Here is a 15,087-nt window from a genome sequence, read left to right on the forward strand (position 1 = left end):
AAACAACTTTAAAGGCTCAACTACAGTGAATATTAAATAGAATAGATATTTTTAAGCTCTTAAAAAATATTTACATTAAGGTGTTTTTTTTGTAGATTTTTGTATTTTAATGGTTTTTACTGTACATGGATCTGTAGAAAGTTAAAAAGATTTTATATATGTTAAAATGTTTTACTAATACAAATTTCTTGAAGTTCAAAACTTCCTGTTCATCTCAAAGTTTTGGTTTATATTCAGTATTCACTGTATCGTTCATCTGCGGCTCATTGGCATTTGAAGCGTCTCGTGTTTCCGTTTCCACCCCCCTCCCCACCTAGTATCTTTCTTGTGCTTGTGGCCCCCTCTCTCTCTCTCTCTTTCGAAAGTCGTTTGTCGTTTCCACTAAGTAAGTAATCCCGATAAATAAGAAAAAGAGGCGAACTCTAAACGAGCATCCAAAATCCCAGGAAATATGCACAAAAATGTACATAAATTCGTTTGTAAAGGCAAAGCAGCAAACTGATCCACATGGACACATGTGTCCCGCTCTGCCTCTGTCACACTGCCCAGTATTCGATATGGCCCTCTCACTCTGTCACTCGCACCTCGGCATACCGCTCAACTACCTCATCAGCCCTTCTTTGGCCATTCATTCCCATTCATTCAACGCTTCATTGCTGCGGTAATTGCTTCTAAATGCTTAAACGCTTGCATTGTTGCTGTCCTACGAAACACTGAGTGAAAATTGTATTGACTTAACTTGAAGACCAACAAATACCCTTTCATTTTTTATTTTCCCTTTAAGGAGATCATGATTGTAAGTTCTTTATAAGAAAATTAATCTTTTGAGTTAAAGAAAAACTATATTTTCGAAATATATTTTTCAGATTTTTTTTGAAGTGCACTCTGATTTCTAGGTGTCATCCCCACTCTGTAGTATCTCTTCTGACTTCCAGTTTTCGGTTTCAAGTTGGGATGTCCAACATGTGTCGTCGTCATTGATTTGTTGTTGATGGGCATGCGACGGCTGCTGAGATGTGCAAGTGAGACGGGGCGATCAACCGGGGTATCGCCCGTCTCTCTCTATTGACATTCGTCTGTCACAACCAAGAAATCAAAAGAAAAAAAAAAAAAAAAAAAAAAATGAAAATCGAAACGAGATATCCCAGGCCCAAAAAAAATTCAAAAACGACGCCCTCTTTTGTTTTTTTAGTTCCTGAACTAGGCGTTGCTTGCTATAGTTTTTTTTTTTTTATTATTATTTTTAGGAGGCGTTACTCGTAAAATTTTGTTTAAAAACATTTCGCACTATCAGACAGAAAAAAAAAAGTCAATGCACTGAAGAAAAATTGGTCTCTAAATCGATACAAATCGGATACCTAAATCCGTTGAAATATATTAATATCAGAAATAACATCAGTTAGCTATCATTTAATGTTTACTTTTTAAAAACTTGGAGTTATTAGATGATATCTCAGTAATATTTTATTATTAATTTAAAAAAAATAAATCAATTTTATAACTTGAAAGAATGTCTTTAACTTTATTCAAGACAAACTGAAAAAAAGTGATATGTAAGTAAGAATTTGTGTTAAAGAAGTGGGTGGGTGGGTGATGGGTGGCTAGTGGGCGTTGGGCTGTTTTGTATGGAAAGTTCTCAGTTGCATTCTGGGCCAGCTTTTAATTATGGGCCTGGCCTTTGTTGTAAACATCTGTTGTGTCTTCTTCACATTATCTCCTTCTGCCTCTGTTGCTGCACTTTTCTTTTTTCTGTTTTTTTGCATGCGCATTTTATTTAAATTTTTAACCCCATTCCCAATCGCAGGAAACAATAAGAGAGCAGCGTGAATTGTCAATAGTTCTTCGAACTGGAAAAACTGGAGAAAGCGGGTAAAAATAACGATTCTCAAGTGCTTTGTCACGAGATCGCAGTGAGAACCGTGGCGTAAAACCATGATGCCAAAGGCAGAAATTAATATATAACTTTAAAGTTTATACGAAAATAAAATACATTTTTTAATGCAAAATAGAGAAAATGATTTTTCAAAAATTCTTTTAATTTTTTAATATTATTTATTTGAAAGGCAAAAAAACAATTTTCCAACTCCCATTGTTATTCTTCATTTGGGTGACCCATTCACCGATGGAAATGGAATTGGCAGTGGGACTCTTAATGCCAGTTTGCCTTATCAATGTCAAGAGTTCGCCTTCCCATATAACACTTTTCCCGGACAAGAAGATGCCTATATGACTACACCTATTTACAGATGTGTTCATGTTAATAGTATTGCCTATATAATAATAATCCTTAAATAATCAATATTAATATGACAATTTTAATGACTGAAAGATGATCTTTTTCTTTTAATTTTATATAATTTAATTGGTATTAAATTTCCCTTTAATTAACAAAAATGTAATGATTTTTAATTTTAAGAAACAGAACTTTTGCCTGTTTTTAATTTTTATTAATTCTTCTAAGTATTTTTTATATTATCTTGATATTAAATTAAATACGTCAAAATATCCATTTAAACTTTAATAAATAATAAATAATTTTGTAGAATTTAAAACCCTGATGTCTGCATAAAAAAAAAGAAATATACATATATATTTTTTGATGTGGGGCATGCTGTTGCTCCTGTCACTTTTGTGTGGCACTTCCGCTTTTTTTTTTTTTTTTTCTTCTTATTTCTTTTTTTCTTTTGGAGCTGCATCTGCCGGCCACCAATCAAGATTTTAGTGCGTCGGGGCCCGATGGCTAATTTATGCCGGGCTATAATATCACTTAAGCCCCACCGATATCTTCGTATCTCCGCATATACGAAAATGCAGAGCTGTTACCAAAAACAGAACTGTTATATCCTTAACATTAAGAACCGAACCGAACGACAGCCAACGACCTGGATTTCTCGTACACGAAGCTCCCTTCGTTTTATGTCGTTTAAATTTAGTACCAAATGCTAACAGAGCAATCGAAAGAGATGGGTTCTGGGTATATGGCAGAGCGAAAGAGAGGAAGCAACGCTCGGTTATTTTTATTTTTAGCAGAACGCAGCAGAACAAACGGCACGCGAACTCTGCATTTTGAGAACACTTTCCCACATTGAACAGACGGGCGGTGGAGAACAGGGGAATATAGCAGCAGTTGGTATATTGGGGCCTTCAAAAACGGGAACAGTTTTCTCATGCCCCCACCCTCCATTCTGCTTTTGACATTGTTTTTGCATGCGCGTGTGCCTCTGTTAACGTCGGCAGAGGCGGCACACAACGTCGACGGCCAAAGAGCGATTTTCCTATAACAAGTTTTTAGTACGTGTTCCGCCGTGTCAGCAGACAGTCGAGCAACTCGGTTGTGCGACGCCCGCAACAACAACAAGAAATCATAAATACAACAGCAAACAAAACAAAAGCAACAAAAAAAAAATTATAATAACCAACAAACCAACAAACACCAATTTTAAATATTAAAAAAAAAAACACATCATAATAATTCCCGCAAAAATATCAGCAATCAAATTTTTTGAAAGTGCAATCTGTGTTTGTTCCTAGCATTAAACCAATAAATAAAGTCAAGAAAAACCATGTCAAAAAATCTTCAAAAAAAATCTTTAAAAAATATATAACAAGAAAATCTTCGAAAATCCTAAAAAAAAAATCTCTTAATATCCAAAAAAAAAAAAAAATAGTTGTGTGTGTCTGTGTTTTTTTTTTTTTGCGTGTGTGTTGGCCAACTTCCTGTGCAACCGGTCTGCAACAAAAAAAAAAAAAGGAGAAAAAATCTCAACCAATTCATTCAGCATCCGAGGCAAGTTGCACCTGCAACAAAATACAAAAAAAAACTAAAAAAAAAAAAAATAAAAAGAAAGAAAAGCAATTTATAGAAGTAGAAGTTGGCGACATAAACCCGTTTTCTTTTTTTTTGTGGGGGGAATAGCAACGCCTCCAAGGCCAAACACGATATCCACTTGGCCACAACAAAAAACACGTCGCAGGACCACAAAAAATATATAGATACATATATATATATATATATATATATATATACAAAATAAAAAGTCAAGTCAAGAAAATACAGCAGCAGTGAACAACTTTCCACATTTTCCCCGGACATTTTCCTTTATGGTAAGTTGTATTTAAGGCACTTAAGCAAAAGGCCAAGAACTAAACTTAAATGGGTTATGGAAAGTATTAAATTATCAAAGTTTTTTGGTGTTTTTTTTTTGTTTTGTTTTGTTTTGTTTTTGTTCTAAAAATATTTTCTATAAAAGTCTACTAAATTATTGAAATTTGCGGATTTCTTTTAAGTAAAAAAATGTTTAACTAATAACACTTTGGGTTTTTTTATGAAACCAAAAAACTTTTAAAAATTCCTTTATATAAAAAGCAATAATATTTACAAAAAAAAATGTTTCATTTAATAAAATGCCTTCAAGCTTTAATTTTCCTTTGAATTTAAACCTAATAGCCGTGTCTAAATCAATTTAAAAGTTCAAAATTATAAAACGATGTGAGTTTAGTTAAGAACATTTTTGGTCTTTTTTTTTGTATTAATATTAAACATGCGAGAACTCTCTTTCATTTTTAAATAAGCTCTTGAGGAAGTTTGTTTTATGTTCGAAAGGTAAACTTAAAAGAAAGCCCAGAGGGTCTTGCAAGGGTTAAGAGGTCTGAGCTTGGCTCGAGGACTTTTACTTGGAGACCGAAAAATGTTTCTCCTTCATATTTGATGCAGCTAAGTATGCTATGCTTTATTTCTCCTCCTTCTCATACCATTTTCCCACCGAGCTTTTCCCCATTTTGTTTGTCTTGCATTTAAGGGGCTGCTGCTGCTGCTGCTGCTTCTGGTGCTGCTTGAGTGCAAGTGAAATCCAAGCCCGGCCAATCATCAGCCAATCCATCAATCAATCAATCAATCAATCAATCAATGCAAAATGACTTGGAACTTTGTCTGCCTTTTTTGTTATGCGGCGTTAGTACATGGTGAAAATGTTTCAAGTCAATTAGAAGACGAGCCCACGTCATAAATGTGGGGGCATAAAAAAGAAGAAAAAAATGAGAAACCCGTATGTGGGCGTTTTTTTTTTTTGGCCGGGGGTGAGAGGACTTATTTTACTTCCGGAATTTGCTAATGGAATGACCACCAAATTCCGGTCTCCCACAAACTGAACAAATTCACTTTGATCTTGTCGCTTAGGTGATCTAAATTTTTGTATATTCTTAATCGCTGTTTAAGATCCTTAGATTTTTAATCGAATACTGTGAGTCTAATATCTGTGAGATAATATTGCATTCCCGAAAGATCTAAGGCCAAGAGTAAAAGAAAAAGAAAAACGACCGGTTAACGGATTTGCCGAGACAAAGACTTTGTGGTGCCCCCTCTGACAGATGGGGATTTGATTTGGTTTAGATTCTCTTATAATTTAATTGTAGTTTCCAAGCGATTCACTCGAAAGTCTGTGAAAAACCCCCACTGAGTTTCCCACTCCATTAACTTTTCAGCCAATTGCCAAAAATGACAAACACCAACCAAAAAAAAAAAAAAAAAACAAAAAAAAATCTTGTTTGCCAATCAAATTTTTCAAGTGGAGACCACAACAAAGCAACTGACGAAGAAGAACGGGTAATAGGGAGAACCAAAGAGACAGGGACTGCAACGAGGAGTGGAAAATTCGGGGAAAATGTGGGTGGAAAACCTCAACAAACCAGACCAAAAATATTTCTCTCTTTCTCGTTTTTGACTTTTTTTTTTTTTTTGTTCTGGTGTTTCAAATTTTTTTCTAGCGTTCTTCAAGTCATAAAATATTTGATTTTTTTTTTTTCAAGTCGAAACTTTTCTAATCAAATTAAGAGTAAGGCAAAAGTGGTGAGCGGTTGTGGGCGTGCCAGTGTGAGATGCTGTGAAAGTGAAAATTATCTAAGTCAATTTAAAGTCAGTAGAGATGTTAAGTCTACAGTGCAGTTCATTATGTTTTGTCCAAAATAACAAATATTATTATAATATAAAACAAAATTTAGTTTTATCTTTTTTATATACACTTTAAAAAATGTTAAAATATTAAGTAATAATCAGCAGAGTAGAAAAAATGTACTTTTAATAATAATAAAAAATAGAGAAACATGAACCGAGTTCAAAAGTAAAACAATAAATCCAGAAAATGTTCGCCATGGCAAATGGAATCCGTAAAAGTGCACACAACTTCACAGACTTCTCAACTCTGATCCCTTGCCAGTGATTTCACGACGTGAAACGCACTGTGCTGCCCCATAAAAATGTTCATCATCATTTGTTGCTTTCGCCCAACTGCAAATGGGCAAAAGTTTACACATCTCAATGACCTTGGGTAACAGAAAAAAAAAAAGTAGAAGAAGAAGAACAAACACCCAACAAGCCACCCACCCACATACCGCCAAAAAAAAAAACATATTTATTTATAAATGCGATGCGAAAAGCGAAGCGGAGGAAAAAATAGAAAAGTTTGCTGCATAAAACTGAATTACCGGAAATTGGCCAACAAAATAAAAGGGAAATAAACGGCAATGCGAAAAAATGCTGGAAGCTCTTGGTTTTTGGCCAAAAGTAGGTGGCCAAAATGGAGTAGAGGAAACGGGAAAACTTGTTTACCTACTTTGGAAAGTAAAAAGAAGCTCTTGGCGGAAAAAAAAAAAGTGAAAGAACACACAAGTACATAGGTACTTATATTTATATATATTTTTTTATATATATAAACCAGAAACTAGCGCACAAACTTTACCCAAAGAGTACGATTTGAAAAAAATAGAAGAGAGGAATCGACCTTTACGATTTGTAATTTAAAAAGTTAGCCAACAAATGTCGATTGGTATTTATGCAAAAAAGGTGAAAATGAATAATAAAATAAAGTAAAGGAGAATATTAAGCAATATTATCTTTAAAAACGATTTACTTCAATTCAATCAAAAAGTTAAAGAGGTAAAAAAAAACTCCTTAAGAAATATTAAACATAAAAACTAAAAACAAAAATAAAACTAACATTGCTGGTGAAAACCTAATACAAGGAAACCCTGAGGATTTCGAAAAATTACGAGTTAATTTTTTCCCAGCCCCAAAAAGTATGCCATATTTTCTGCACTTTCTTCGGTTTTCATTTAAATTTCTGCGTGCCTTTTTTGCGGCTCTTGCTGTTGCTTTTTGTTGTAATTGCAAGTGCGCCACTTGCTTTTGACACCTGCTTTTCATTGGGTGTGGAAATTTCCTTCTTCGCATAGTGGTGGGGGAGAGGTGGGGTCATTTATTATGACCAGCTTTTGGCTTTTCCGCCCACCATCTACTCAACTCAACCACTCCGCCAGGCTGTTTTTTTTTTTTTTTCTTTTGCCCTGTTGTTGGCTGTCGCCGTTTGTAATTGACATGAAAATTTAATACCATAATTTTATTTTGCACTTGGCCTACACTTTACGCCCAGCCTTGGTGTTTGGCTTCGCTTTTGCCTTTGTGCTTTTTTAGATTAGAAAAGTTTCCTGTGTCCTTGTTTGTAATTTTAATTTTTATTTTCTGTATACATTTGGCCGCCTTGCTCATCTTTTTTTTTTTTTTTTTTTGCCTTTATCTTCATCTTGTTTTTCCACGCCTATGCAGGCCAAGTCGGAGGAGAAAAGGGCAAAGTTTTTGGTCAAATTCTAGAGTTCTAGAGAAAGTGGACAAAACTGCAGTTTTTCTTTTAGTTTTTCATTTTTCATTTTTGCAATCGATCGATTTTTATTGAATGAAATAGCATACTTTTTTTTTCGTTTTGCCCTGAATGGTGCACTTTAATCGAATTGATTCCCTTTTGATTTTCACACATTCTTCAAGAACCTTGGCATTTGCTAATAGCAGCCAAATATTCAAAACCTAATGGAGTTTTTAAATTGCTTTTATCAATTTGTAAACTATTCCAATTATTTAAAACATAGAAACTTAGAAATATATAAAAACAACATCCTTTGATATGCTTAAATCCTCTTAAGGACTTCATTAAGGTATAAAAACCATAAAACTCTTTAAAAACTGGCATACAATATGAAATGTATATACTTTTAAAATTAATAGTTGAACTGACAACAAACTTATCCCACCTTTAAAACAAAAATATCCTTACCAACTTGACTTAATTATTATTTAAACCTATTTCAACAGACAAAAGGGAGGCTTCACTTGAGCTGCGATTGAGTTGAGTTCGTCTCACTTTGGTTAATTTTCATTTATTTGCCGGGGTAGCATTTTCATTTCACTTTGCCGCTGTGAAAATGTTTCCCAGTTTTTTTCCACCAGGATTTTCTTTCGTAATTTTTTGTATATGTGTGTATGTGTGTGTGTGTGTTTTTCTTTTTTGTTTTTTTGTCTGAAGTTTGTGCCTCCATTTGAGCAGAAAATCGCGTCGCTGGCTGCCGGCGCTTTCTGCATTTGAATGACCTGGCAGCGAGAGAGCATGCTTAATAATTCAATTCATAGGCCCAGTCACGAGAAGGAGTCACGGAATACAAAACAAGGGGCAACAAAGTGTATATATATATATATATATATATATAAAAGGCCGGCAGAAAAAGAAGTTTGCCACTCATCCTTCGTTTTCCCTGAAGGGTCCTGGGGCAGCCTTAAACAGAGTGACACCGCATCCAGGAAGCCGCCAGAACTCAGGACTGCCCTTGTCCACTTCACCTCCTCACATTAGAGCACCCAAAAAACAAAAAATAGGGAAAACAAAATATATATATATATATATATTTTATTTATATTTTTATATATATTTTTTTTTTTTGTGCCGCCTGTCTGTTTCTCTGTTGTTTACCTTCATTTGCATACACAAAATTTTATACAACCTACAAGCGTTTATTTGCCGACATCCTGGCCTGTCCCTGTCTCATCTTATTGTGCAACGCATTTTGTTTTAGTTTTTTTCTTTCGATTTGGTAAAAAACACACACAACGAAAACTATCCATTAAGTTGGAAAAACTTGTACAGAAAATCATATTTATAATATGACTATTCAATCATAAGCATAAAAATAAAAAAAAAACCAACACAGTTGTTTCATTTCATTTGCGTATTTAAATAAAACATTTTGATTAACAAAACATATAGAAGAAGATGTGAATAAATTATTGAAAAAGTCAAATAGAGAAACTAATAAACAAAACTCTAAAGAAATTCAAATATTTTTTTTATATTTGTTATTTTAATGAAATCAAAAATGCATCTTATATTTATCTAGTAGATCCCTCTAAGCTTTTAAGTCGTATTTTTAGGAATTAAAAACAATCTTCTTAGTAAATCAAAATGTTATTTGAATATTTAAAATGTTTCTTAAATTTGGTAGCTATCCAGATCCCTCTAAGCTGACTTTATATATTTGTATGATAGACAAACATCGGCTCGAAAATGCCACTCCCATCATTCCCCTAAATTCTTGCTCATTTGTAGCTGGGAAATTGCTCTTTGGCTTGCAGGCTGGCCAAAATTTAATTTGCCTAAAATTGTTAAATAAAGCCAAACACACACACACACCCAAACACACACACACACACACACACACACCCACACACACATCAGCTTAGTTAGTACTTATGCTTTGTTAATTTAGTTATGCCCAAGTATTAAAAAGAGATTTTTGAGCTCATTGAGCTTCACGCAGAGGCAGCAAACTTTCCTTCCACATTATTTTGCTACATTTTTTGGTTTTTTTTTTGGTTCTTTCGCCATGTTGTGCGGGAAAAGTTTTACCCTCATACAGTTGTGTACAAAATTATAGTATCTAGTAATTTGCAATCTTTAAAACTGTTTTAGTTTTGCTCTCTGTATAAAAATATATTAAATTATTATAAAATTAATTAAAGGCAAATTCAATATATAAAAATTAAAAAAATATATTTTTCCAACACAACTCTAAATACAAAATGAGTCACAGCTCCTCTTTGATGCTTTTTTTGGCATTTTTGATAAAAGTTAGTCAAGGAAAACGAAAAGTGAAATAGCCTCGAGAGCCAGTCAAAAGCTAGAAAATGGTTAGGAAAATGGTAAAACGGTGCACGAGGGGGGAGGAGGAGGAGGAGGTGGAGGAGGAGAAGGAGGATCAACCCGTTGACTATCCAATCACTTACTCCACTCATTCATTCATTCGTTCATTCATTCATTTCGGACTCAAACTCGGACTCTCGGGTCGACTTTGCATTTAAATCAATTTAAGCGTTTTACAGTCAGTTGAACCTTTTGTGCTTCATGTCATGTGCACACCGACACACATACACACACACACACACACACACACACATATATACACCCAAACTATGGAAAACCCACAGGCATAGAAACGGAAAAATGAAATGGGAAAATGGGAGGTGGAAAAGCGAACGAAGGCTTCCAAACTGCACAGCAAAAGCCCACCGCAAAAATAGAGATGGCATATAAAAATACGAAAATCTTTAAATATTTTTTTGAAAATAAAAATAAATCATAAAATCCAAGAAATATTATATGTATATTTATTTTTATATATATAAATTTTGCATCTGAATTGAAGTTTTTCACAAAAAATAGGAAACTTGAGGAAAAATTGAACTTTCCAACCGAATCTGCCTGACACTAAAACGTATTTTATATTAAGTTTGTCAGCAGAAGGTTGTTTTATGCAATAAGAATGAAAGCAATTTCGGTCGATTCACATGCGATTGGCATTTCGTAAGCATAACACGTGCTCATCTCTAGAAAGAGATGGTTGGTTAAGCCGGTAAAGAAAAAGACGAGTAGTAAGAGTGGTAACATTTCGAGAGCAAATTATGCAGACACTTAAATATGCCATAAAATTATTCGAATTCTGCATCAATTCTTTGCATTCGTTTTTCCTTTTTATATATTTTTGTCTTTGTCTATAACTTGAATTTTATTTATTTTTTCACAACTTGTGAGGAAATGTGTATGGGTTTCTATTAAAAAACATACAAAAAGAAAAAGGATAAGGAAATGTTTATTAGGTCATTGAAAGAAGCTAGAAAAATCGAAGATAGAAAACCATTTGGCGCATGGAAAAATTATGCAGAAAGGATTTTTCTTAATTCTGAATTCTATCTTTAATTCTTCTTAAATATATTTACTTAAGTTATTCAACCGTTTCAACTTATTTCTTGTAATGAGCTTTACTAATTTTCACAATGTGCCCAGAAAAATGTCAACTTAAATTCTGGTGATAAACAGATTTAAAATTAGTTTTTTTTTTTTCGCCCTGCTTTAGCTCTTGGCAATGATGATTATTTTTATATATATATATATCATTTTTTTTGTATTTTTTCCTGGCACCGCTGCTTTTGTTAAACCCAAACAAGCGTGTGAAAATTGCAGCTGTGTGTAAGGACGTGAAACAGGATGCAGGACACAATGGTGTGTGTGTGTGTGTGTGTGTGCGTTGTCCTGGCAACAACAATTGTCACAATTGTTAAAAATTTATAATGATACTACGAACTTTTTATGGCCGTCTGGGCACTCGTGTAAAATATTAAGGCAACCCGCACTAACAAATTTGCGAAAACATTTATTTACTCCGTATTATTATATGCAACAAAAAAGTCAGCGCTCACTCGTTTATCCATTTTTTTTTTTCATTTTCTCTTGATTTTCTTTTTTGTTTTTTTTTTGAACAAAATTAAATACAAATGGAAATTTTTACAGTAGCACTGTGTCAACACTCGCTACCCCCCTCCCAAAAGAGCTATCTCTTTCTTTTAATTCGCTCTGCTGTTTCGTTTTAATGAATTTGTATATTTATATGTTGAACATATTTTTCTACCACAAAATAGTGAATAAAAAAGTGCTACTACAAAAAAACAAACAGCAAATGATAATAGGAGAGGGAGTGACAAAAAACGAGTTTAGTTTCACAAACAGGTTGCATTTTAAGGAAATTAACATAATTTAGGGGTGGAAAAATACACGACAAAGATATAAATGTATTCTTTTTTTTTATAAATATTTTTTTTTAAATACTTTAATTGCAAAAAATCAATAACCAGATTTTTCTTTTGCAATATTTGTAGTTAGGAATTTAAATAAATAATATATTTAGCTAATAAAAAAGCAAAAAGAAACCTTTTACGAAGTTTAATTAAAGATATTATCAAGTACTTCATGTTAAAAACATTCCATAAACAGAAAGTAAAACATGGGAAAACCCAAATAGTAACAGGCAAATTTATTTTATTCGCATTCCAATTCGATTTGACCGCAATTGAATCGATTAGCAATCCCTCAACACCTTGCCTCTAATTGCATTCCCTGCAATATTTACCAAATTTTCCAAATGCCTAAACTAAAAAAAAACAACAACAACAACAACAACAACAAAAATTGATTTTAATGGCCGGGTATTAATTGCAGGCATACACATAGCACGCTGATTATTTTTTGGGGCACCAAAAAATTATTCTAACTTCGTTTCATGTTTTGTGAATTTTTGGCAACCGTTGGAAAAACCAACACCAACACCAACACCACCACCACCACCACCGCACAATCGACGATGATTAATACGAACAATGGGGAAAATGGCGGAGGAATTCTGTGCGGTGGGCATCAAATTGAAAACCCAATAAAACACTCAATTTATTTAAATTGCATGCGATTGACAATCCGCACAATTGAGCACAGATGCAACGCCACAGAATGCACTGAGAAAAACCAAAAAAAAAAAGAAAAACACCAAACCACAAAAAGTATTAAGAAAACTGTAGAAAAGGGGAAACAAAGTTTATAAAACCTTACTCTCTCTCTATCACTATCACTTCATAAAGTTAGTAATCCAAAAAGAATTTCAAATAAATGATTTTTCCAAGTATTTTGCAAGCGCTTACATGAAATCTTTAAATTTCTTTCTTTCGATTGTCAAATTTTACATTGCTTTTTCTCTGTGCACAGTAACTGAAATTCATTTCATTTTATTCCATTTCAGGGGCTCTTCCTATTTCTTTTTTTTTTTCGCTTTTGTCTCCTGGTCGTGTGAATGTGTGTGTGTGTATTACATATATCTGATTAGTTAAGCAGGACACGTAACGCTTACCACAGCAAAAGTGACAACAACAAGCGGCCAAAAAAAAGGAGCCTCGAATATGAATGACAAGCTGAATACAAAATGCGCGAAAAAAAAAGACAATACAAAATTGGTAAATAAAAACGTAAGCAAATCAAAAATTTGAGCCAATTGGAAGAGCTATATATGTATTTACGAGTATATAAACATATATATAATATATATATATATATATGTATATATTTGGAAATTTGAGCAGACAAGGCGAAAAATGGAAAATGCTGATTGGGCAAAATGTCCTCTTGACCAGGATTCAGGATTAAGGACACAAGACATTTCACGTATACTTTGTGAAGCTATTAAGAAAATATAAAATCTATAAAGGCCAAAAATACTGTTGAGGCCAGCATAATATTTAAAAACAATATGTTCTTGTGGTTGCAAGAAAATGATTTGGATTTTTCCAACACCTAAATTGTTTTACATAAACAACTAGTTCTGAGGCCCCTTTAAGACAGCCTGGTTTGTCCTCAATCTTAAAGTTTTATTTTTGCTTTTCCCATCGCTTTCTTTTATCTGTAGTTTTTTTCTGAACCATCAAATCTCCGAATCTGTGGCAATTGATGGGCGTGTTTTTTTGTTTTTTTTTTCAAGCCCCACCCCCTTTGGACTACGCCCCAGCAGCCCAGCATTTCTCATAAAACATAACTGAGCAATTGCCCATGCCCCAATGAGCCCACGTACGCCCATCAATTGTCATTTTTATCAGCGTACCATTTCGCGAAATGTTGATTTTTTTTTTTACTCTACACTGAGAGAAATTTAAATTTAAAAAACGACTGGCTTGGGATACATGAGAAAATTCAAATATAAAAAAAATATTATTTGAACTTTTTTGCAATTTGTTTCGTATTTTTGTAAATACCTTGATTTTATTTCACTAAAATTTCCCGCAGTGTCTTTATTACTAGCTCTCTTTTTTATTTGGCTTGTCCTCCTAAAAGTGGGCTACAAAAAAGTGGGTGGCGGCAAGTCGGCCTGTGGAAACAAAGTGCGTATTATTGACGCCCCAGCTCGTCTTTCTTTGTTGCTGCCACGTACATGTTGCTGCTGCTGCTGCGGCTGCTGCTGTTGCTGGCATAAAAAAAAAAATTTAAATGCGTGTGCAAATTTTTTGTTTGCTAGGTTTTTAAGTTGCTGAGGTGCAAAAAACAATTGCTGAACAGGAAAAACTACTACGGGGAAAAGCTTAAAGACAAAGAAACTAACCGAAAATTCTCATACAGTTGTGACCAGAGATTTGGGAGTACTTTAATTTAAAAATTATAAAATTAACTTATATAAAATTTCCTTAAATATTTTATAAACTGAAATTATATCCATATTATTTCTTTGTATTTTTAATTTCATTTTTTATATATTTTAAGCAGATGTTGCCCTACAATTGCGTAAACAACTGTACATTGTTGGCATTTTAAAGCCTTTTAAATGGGGGGAAATTGTTGCAAATATTGCAGGTGTTACTGGCACTTCGTTTGATGTTTTTCCACATTTGATTTCCCCTCTCAGCCATCCTCTAACGAACCGTTGCCGTAGTTTCTTTCGGCCTGGTTTTCCATATTGTGGCCCTCGTCTTAACTTGGCTAATCAAAAGATTACTCGTGTATGTGTGTGTGTGTGTGTGTGGGCGTCTTTGTCTGCGGTTGATTCCACTTGAAAAGCTGCCAAGCTGGAAAAGTTAAATATGCCGAGCCGATACTTTTGATTTACACACGTCGTGTGTGTGGGAGAGCTGCTATTGTGGCATTTTGTAGATTATTCAAATTAAAGCCACTACCAAGGCCGTCACAAAAATAAGAAAATTTCTGTATTTTTGATAGATATTATTGGCATTTTAAAAATCTCTTAGGTGTAAATTAAAAGTTAGTTGTTAAATGAAGTAAACTATTTTTAAACATTTTAAATATTTATTTATTTTAAGTCCCTGGGTTAAATTTTAAATCTGTAAATATTATTTTTCCATAAAAATAATAATAATTAATCTTTTAAAGCATAAAATTGCTTGCAATTTAT

General features: G+C 33.5%; 1 protein-coding gene across 2 annotated transcripts in view; it reads left to right on the forward strand.

Moving 5' to 3' along the window:
- The first annotated feature begins 2,756 nt into the window (after positions 1–2,756).
- LOC108118153 (irregular chiasm C-roughest protein) overlaps positions 2,757–15,087 on the forward strand; it is a 40,838-nt gene continuing 28,507 nt past the window's right edge. Inside the window, exons 1-2 of one of the 2 annotated variants that reach the window (XM_017230711.2) lie at positions 2,757–4,104; positions 12,937–13,159. The gene's annotated coding sequence lies outside the window, so the exon portion shown is untranslated. The remainder of the gene's footprint in view (positions 4,105–12,936; positions 13,160–15,087) is intronic. The other variant, XM_017230710.2, reaches the window with a different exon arrangement.

This window comes from Drosophila eugracilis, unplaced genomic scaffold (genome assembly GCF_018153835.1).
Source record: "Drosophila eugracilis isolate 14026-0451.02 unplaced genomic scaffold, ASM1815383v1 contig_2161, whole genome shotgun sequence".
Classification (NCBI taxonomy): domain Eukaryota; kingdom Metazoa; phylum Arthropoda; class Insecta; order Diptera; family Drosophilidae; genus Drosophila; species Drosophila eugracilis.